The sequence below is a fragment of the Mchenga conophoros genome, linkage group LG13, assembly GCF_057382185.1.
Source record: "Mchenga conophoros isolate Kocher_MC1m ecotype Shallow Benthic linkage group LG13, M_conophoros_male_GT1.1, whole genome shotgun sequence".
Lineage (NCBI taxonomy): Eukaryota > Metazoa > Chordata > Actinopteri > Cichliformes > Cichlidae > Mchenga > Mchenga conophoros.
Genome location: NC_140538.1, coordinates 1,090,758 through 1,099,167, shown reverse-complemented (window position 1 = coordinate 1,099,167; position 8,410 = coordinate 1,090,758). Strand labels below are relative to the sequence as shown.

General features: G+C 44.2%; 1 protein-coding gene across 1 annotated transcript in view; it reads left to right on the top strand.

Annotated features, from left to right (window-relative positions):
• The window catches only part of pdzd8 (PDZ domain containing 8), a 45,244-nt gene that overhangs the window by 1,759 nt on the left and 35,075 nt on the right, over positions 1-8,410 (top strand). The gene's annotated exons all lie outside the window — the stretch shown is intronic.

Genomic DNA, 8,410 nt, shown 5'->3' with positions numbered 1-8,410 from the left:
TTTTTTCATATCACGACATGTTTTTTTCATTTCAGGCGATAACGATATCTATCACGATATCAGCCAAATAACTATATTTGTAAGATTTAAATGTGCCGTTGCTCACAAGTAAAATGTGAAATAATCAGCAGCTTGTTTTTAAATATTTATTTCCCATAATAAGTTCAACAGGGTAGATGTACTTAAGGAACATGAGACTTTTTCAGATAAATAAAGGCAAATATTGCAAACTACACAAAAGGCAGCCGCTAAAGCGTTTAAGTTTCAAAACAGAACAAACGAAACAGACTAAACTGTCAATTCCACTTAGAAACAAAATATTAATTCTAAAAATAAATCTTAGTTTGTTTTACAGAAGAACAGACAAAACTGACTAACTTTTGTCAATATCAAATAAACTGAGAACTAAAAGGAAATTCTCAATCTCTCCTTGTTGTATAGCTGAGCTTTTCAAACAGTTTTAACAGTTACTTTAGTCTGACAAAAGCCGAATGATGAATTAGCGCTTCCAGTCAGAGACTGAGGCTACGTCCACACGTACACGGGTATTTTTGAAAACGGAGATTTTCCGTTTCCGTTTTAAAAAATAATCCCGTCCACACATAAAGGCAGAAATGAAGGAAAACGCTGCTATGAACATGCCAAAGCAGCAGGTGGAGCTAGATTCCTAACCGTGCAGAAATATTGGCCAATCAGAAGTCTAGAAGCCTCGGTGGGAAAAAGTAAACAAAGCTGGGGCATAGAAGCAGAACAGAGTCGTATGTGTGGAGGGACAGTAACTGTGTGTATATGTAAGCATTTAAACACTGCAGAGAGTAGAATTAACAGTATTGTAGAAATTCATTTCACCGAAACAATAACGTGGCGCACAGTGTGACGCATGCACCAGTTTATTGTATTTCCAGACTTGCTTTCGGCACATTTACAGTGCACGCTACTCTGTTTTTTGTCAGACTTGAAATAGCCGAAATACCTTCACACTACGGAACTTCTATGGCTCTTCGGTTCGACAATCTCTCCGGCATTGGAACCATCATCTGTTTTCTCTTCGGTCACGCTCGGTTGATTTTTCTAAACTGTAACTTTAATCTCAGCCAAACCGATTTACTCAGGAACAAATCAAACCCTGAAAAAAGCCAAACAATAAGATTTTTAAGTTATCTAAGTGACTCATTTATCATGTTTAACCTGAGTAGCAAAAAGACCGCAGCGATCTGAAAATGATGCGTCGGGAGTGCGCTGTTCTCGCCGGCTCGAGTGAGCCTCGAGCTCCCGGTCAGCTGTCGAGCTGGTGGGTAACAGACGTCTCCGAAAACGTCGGAGCGCTTTTGCAAATATGCGATGTCTTGATAAACAGCAGATATTTGAAGTTTACTCAGCTACATTCTTGCCTGAAAATATCTTAAAGGTTTATTTTGTGACCCAGAGAGTAATAAAAGTTACATTAAAACTAAGTAACTGCGTGACGTATATATCATGTTTAACCTGAGAAGCGAAAGACGGCGCTGGGTTTGAAAACGATGTGACCTCAGAGACCCGATAGTTCTGACTTGCTCCCTCTCCAGAACAAAAGTGTACAGCACACCTGAATATTTTACCTCAACCCTTGTACTTGGCGCGCGTGTCCGTGGCGCTCTGTCTCTCCTCAGCTCAGCTTCAGCGTGTAGAACAGAGGCAGGTGCCGTAACATCAGACATGCTGATGACTTGTTAGATTACTGTAAAGGTGTCTCAGTGTCTCCTCTCGCTCGTCCTCCACACATGACTTTTCCACAGTTTGCATCAATGACAGGACGTTAAACTGAAAGTGTTTCCTGGAGAGTGCAGGCAGATGTTCACATTGACAGCTGACCAGGCTGTGATTGGAGCCCTAACTGAACTTGTGTTTTTGTGGTAGATTTTTTAAACCACGTGCTGCTTTCTAGAAAAACTCAGACGATGTGTCACAGTAACAAAGTGAGGTGATCATCTTTTGAGGATATGGAGGTCCTGCAGCCCAGTGTCTGTAGTTTTAGCATTGCTTCACTTTCATTGATATTTTCCATTGAGAGACTGCACTGACCCTCTGGCCTCACTGAGCTAACGCTGCTCTTCTGCTATCACGTGCATATTGCTCCAAATTGCATCAATATAGGACTCGACGTCGATCATCTCGGGACACTTCGTGTTACGTTACTATATTAGCGGAAGTACTGATGCATGAACATCATGTGCGCTGTTAACCAGAGTTTCTGACCCGGGAGGTGGGGTGGGGAGGTCCAGGCTCAAGAGCCACTGTCCTGCAGCTTCCTGGGTCAACACACCTGAATCACATGATGGGTTCATTACCTGGGGACACGCTGAGGAGGTCATTTAGCCATTTTAAGGAGCTGTGTTGGATCATCATCTGAAACCTGCAGGTCTCGAGGCCTGGAGCTCCCCATCCCGATTTAGACAGATCTGAATGTAGATGTTATCCTAGCCATCGTTACCATGGAAACATGAGACTTCCAGCCAGTTCTGAACTGGTCCCTTTTGAGCACCGGCCCATACTTCAGCTTCAGTCTGAGAAGCAGATGTTCGATATCATCACATAGCAGCAGAGGAGCATTTTCTTCTTCTAATCGTAGTCGCTGACTGTAAACGTACACGCAGCCAGTTCTATGTGAAGCTTGGCCTTCGTGTGAGTGAAGCTGCTGCAGCTGAACTGCTGTCCCTCTTAAATGGTTGCCTCTTGCATCTTGATCTGACGATAATGACCTTCCTGTTGCATGCACTGCTCCTGGGTGGAAGCATCTGCATTGGTTTGACACGTTTACTCGCATTTGGGAGCCAAATTCCTCGCTCGAAGTTTCTCCCACTACGTGAGTCACATTTCAGACTTTGCTCCCACTTGGAGCTTCTATAACTTCTGTTTTCAGTGTTAATAACGATTCATGTTGTTTGTAAGGATGGTTTAATCGTCCTCATAAATGTTGGTACCAAACTCCAGACAAAGGATGCTGCTGTCGATTCTGTGACATCAAGTCATTTTCATTTTGACAACATGCATTTCCAAAATCCTAACTGCCCCCAGGTTCCACTTTTAACCGTATTTTATTATCTATAATTTGGCCTGACCTGCTGACACGAGCATTGTTAGGCCAAGGCTGTGAGTCTGTGCTTGGCCTCAGCTATGGGCAGCTTGCTGTCCTTCTCGGGCACAGCGAGGGAGTTGGCTGCTCGGCCTCCAGTGTCTTCCCCCGTGGAGGGTACTGCTCCTGGCTTCGCTCGTCTTGCAGCTGAGCATCTGAGTGTTGGTTTCAGTGATGGTCACAGTAGCTATTGTCTGTAATGCTGCATTTACTACTACACCTTCAGAGGAGCTTCTGACCTTGGTAATGAGCCACAGAGGGTTCCAGCGTAGCTGTCATCCTGTCAAGATAATTCCCCGTGTTTTAAATCTTAACATTAGCATGAGAACGGCGATGCTACAATCCTGCCTGTGATTTCAAACATTAGCTTTATTAGCCTGAGAGAAATGACAGCTCTGCATCATTAAAAATCATCATGGACACTTTGTCCTGATGAAACAGTGGAAGCTTTATACAGGTAAGCTTAACAGTGCATTTTTCGTTCTCATGTCAATGTTTGTGTTGGGTGCATGATGAGAGTCAGAGTGGGACACGCTCGGTCACGGAGGCTCTGTGCAACACAATTTAGTTTATGCAGTGACAGGAACAGAAGAAAGGGAAGCGGAGCGACTGTGTCATTGAGAAAGAGAAACTCGGGTCAGTGGTTTGTAATTTCACTGCGGTTTCTTATCAAGTCAGAGCAGACGTGGCAGGTAGCTGCTGCTGATGGGTGTGCCTACAGTCCAGCTGTCAGACTGACAAAATTAACCATGTCTGATGAAGGCGGGGCTTGTTCCACTCGGAGCGATGTGCTGGAGCGTAGCGGTGACTCTCACAGCAGCATGATTTCCTCTTTGCTCTCTTGGACCTACTTGACTCCTGTGAGTCCTTACAGGTGTGTGCGTGTGTGCGTGCGTGCGTGCGTGTGCGTGCGTGTGCGTGCGTGTGCGTGCGTGTGCATGCGTGTGCATGCGTGTACTAACTTTGCTTACAGCTGGGGCTTGAATCAGGAATAAGGTCCTATTCATGCATGTATGTATCCAGTGTATTTAATAACAGTGTGTAAAGGTTGCACAGTAGTGTTTGAGTACTTTGCAGCTATGGTGAGCTTGCAGTGATACCCATGAGGCATTTCTCCAGCAGCAGTCCCAGACAGTGGGCTGACCACGATGTCATTACAGCCTGTGCATACAGTCCCGGCGTGTTTTACACCGCGTTACTTTCCACAAGCATGGTTCATGGATTCCTCGGCTAAATGGAAAACATAAACAACAACCCCCCATTTCTCTTTTATTTTGGTTAATATGCCAGTACTCCTTTTTTTTCTTTCTGTGGGTTCGTTAGCCAAACTTCAGTAACAGCAGAGATCTTACAATAAAATGTTAACATTTCCTCAGTGTTATTTGAAGATTTGTGTTGGGTCTGTGTTTCCACGTCCCGCTGGTGTAGAGACTTATTGTCGTGAAGGAAAAACAAAGCAACAGCAGTCGATCGATTTACTTACACAAGGGAGGCCTCGTCGGTGTCTCAGGAACGCACTTCGAATCCTACCACAAAATGACCCCGACTCCGGCCTCGCTCGCTGCCTTTTATTGGAAAACCCCGTTACAGTAAACGACAGTTTACACAAGTACCTCCCCTCGTAAAACCCCCTTTGGTTACAAAGACAAGGCTGTGTGTGTGTGTGTGTGTGTGTGTGTGTGTGTGTGTCATGGGGGTGCGTTTGTGTGACCTGATCACAACTGTTTCTAACAACATCCTGGTCATACGGGGTAATCTCCCCCACACCCAGTGTGTGGTTCAATCCCTGGTTCACCAAACACAGCACAGTGAAGCCATAAAAAGGGCAGGACGCTTACCAAACATCAAACAAACCTTCACATGGATGTGCTTGTGATAAAACACTACAGCCCCCCCCCCCCCCCCCCCCCCCCCAGAAGCTCGAGAGGCTGGGGGGGGGACGGGGGGACAAAGGAATGCCTTGATCACAGAGTTTGAAACAATGTAGCATAAACAACATTTAACCGTTTGCATACAAGGTGGTGCACCCCCCGAATACTCCGGTGACCATTAGGGTGGTCAAACAAGTCATTACTGGGATATTAATCAATATTGATGTAAGAGTATCCATGCAGCAGGGCTGTCTTTGTGTCACACAGCACCGCAGACAGAACGGCCCACAGTGTGTGGAGTAGGGCTGCCACGATTACGTCGACTATCAAAATCGTCGACGATTGAAGCTTTGTAAGATCACAAAGGACGCAGGAATAAGTAGCAGGATTTAAGAGTGTAATAACGGACTGAAACAGAAGATGGCAGCACTGCATGTACAAGGATGCCAGCTACCGTTAAACCCCGAAGAAGAAGAAGAAGCTGTGTCCCAGAATTCATAGCGCAGCCCAGCTCAGTTTCCAACAATGGCGGCAGCTAGTTAGTTTTAATATTACTCTTATTATTCTTTCTGGGTCACAAAATAAACGTTTAACATATTTTCAGGCGAGAATGTAGCTGTGTAAACCTCAAATATCTGCTCAGTTTATCAAGACACCACATATTTTCAAAAGCGCTCCGACGTTTTCTGAGACGTCTGTTACCCACTAGCTCGATAGCTAGCCGGGGGCTAGGTCACTAGAGCCGTGAGAGCACCGGACTCCCGGCAAATCGTTTTCAAACCCACCGCCGTCTTTCGCTACTCAGGTTAAACATGATATATAAGTCACTTAGATAAATTAAAAATGTTATTGTTTGGCTTTTTTTAGTATTTTATTTGTTCCTGAGTAAATCGGTTTGTCTGAGATTAAAGTTATAGTTTTTACACAGCTGAATAAACGTCAAGCAGACAGCTGATTATCAGAAGTGTGAGATGCTGGAGAATTTACTCCGGTGTCCTGTTATATTTTAGATAGCAAGGAGTTTATTAAACTTCACCGAAACAATCTGCAAATGTCATTAAAATTTAATAAACTATCATCTTGTCTTTATTTGTAGTTAGCACCTTAAAAGCTTAAAGCTGTAAGCTAATGATAGTTATATAAGAGCATATGCTGCTGGTGCAATAAGCTGTAGTTTTACGTCCAATGGATGATGATCTGATTAGTCGACTAATCGCAAAAATAATCGGTGACTAGTCGACTATCAAAGTAATCGTTTGTGGCAGCCCTAGTGTGGAGGAAAAGAAGCAGCCAAATCAGATGGAGTTCAGGCCTGAAGAGCCAAGCTGAGGATGCGAGAGCTCCACCAGCATCCGTCACGCTTCCACCTCTACAGTCTTTATGAACAGGTCTGTTTTAAAAGGCAGGGGCTGACTAGTTCAATATGTCACAGTGGATGCTCTGTTTTGTAGCATAACTTCTTTGTCCATATTTCATGATTAACGTTTCCATGAGTTATGATTTACTGTTGAGTTGTTAGCTGACTCTAAAATCAATCCTGGCTTCATCAGCTCTAATAAATGATCTAAATGAGGGTCATTCATTACATGAAGCACCTTCAGCGCCTGCTGTGATTTGGCACAATATAAATAAAAGCAAACTGAATGAACTGAGCTTATGTAAACAACCAAGTATATGCACGGAGCCACGCAGCAGAACATCACGTATCAGGAGATGCTGGGACGACTTTCCCTGTTTTCTCTGCAGAGCTGGGTGTGCTGGGTGGCATCAGAGATGTTCATGCTACACAGGTGTTAAAGTCTTCTCAGTGGCTCTTTGTTTCCTCTTTCACCTGCAAATTTAATTGTTCAGCCGCTGACACACTGTGCTGAGTGCGGAGGAGAGTACTGCAGCTAAAGCATGCGAGCCTGCATCACCACAGTCGTGCAGAGCGAGTGTGATGAGATGATGTAATGAAGACTGGACTTTGGGATTTGCTGAGTAGCACAGCTGGGAGCAAAATGTGTGCTGGAGCTTTAGCCCAGGCATCATACAGCTCTCCCTGCAAACTGTCATATCACTAATGCATTAAGCAGTGAATAAATAACTTTATTAGAACTTTTATCGGCACTCATAGTGAAATGTGGTTTGAGGCTAACAGCTGCTTCTCCAAAGAGTCTGTCATTCTGCTGATGTGCAACCTGAGCCCGGCACATGGATCAGTTCTTCAGCTGCTGGCTCTGGGTTGGTCTGTCAGCTCTGTGCAGAGACACACGGCGGTTACAGCATCGGTGTGTTTGTTTTCATTCACCCAAAGCAGATTTAATCTGACGCTGTCACAGTTTTTAAAAAGCCTTCTAATACATAGAAACATGCAATGTTTACTGTTTTCACTTGTGGTTTCAGTTGAGGACAAAGGTCAGCTCACCGAGGTCGGAGCAGCTGTGCTCTTCAACGGTTTCTTTTCCTCTTTTTTGTTTGCTTTGTTTGGTCGAGTGTGTCAGACAGAAACACTGGAACGGCCTGTAAACACGGTTAGAGTGGAAAAAAGAAGCTGGTTTCCCTCCCACCATGGTGGGTTTTATTTAAATGTTTTTTACTGAACACAGGCTGCTGCTGTTCTTTCTTTGAGTAAATGAATCGCTGCTGCATCTGCTTGCAGCTGAAGGAGGGGCCGTTAAAACAGTTATTTGGCTGCTTCTGTTAGCTTCAAGTAGGGCTGCTACAAACCATTATTTTGACAGTCAGCTAGTCACCGATTATTTTTGCGTTTAGTCGACTGATCAGATCAGGCGTCCAGCAGCATCTGCTCTAACTATCATGAGCTTACAGCTGGAAGTGTTTCAGGTGCTCACTAAAAATAAAGACAAGATGATAGTTTATTAAACTTGAATGAAATTTGCAGATTATCTCGGTGGAGTTGAATAAACTCAGCGTCTGTTCTTTCTATGTCAAATATAACAGGACACTGGAGTAATTCTGTTTCATCAGTTTTCCGTTTGTGTGAAACTGTAACTTTAATCTCAGCCAAACCGATTTACTCAGGAACAAATCAAACCCTGAAAAAAGCCAAACAATAAGATTTTTAAGTTATCTAAGTGACTCATTTATCATGTTTAACCTGAGTAGCAAAAAGACCGCAGCGATCTGAAAATGATGCGTCGGGAGTGCGCTGTTCTCGCCGGCTCGAGTGAGCCTCAAGCTCCCGGTCAGCTGTCGAGCTGGTGGGTAACAGACGTCTCCGAAAACGTCGGAGCGCTTTTAATAATAATAATAATAATAATAATAATAATAATAGATTGGATTTATATAGCGCTTTTCAAGGCACCCAAAGCGCTTTACAATGCCACTATTCAGTCACTCTCACATTCACACACTGGTGGAGGCAGCTACGGTTGCAGCCACAGCTGCCCTGGGGCAGACTGACAGAAGCCAGGCTGCCATATCG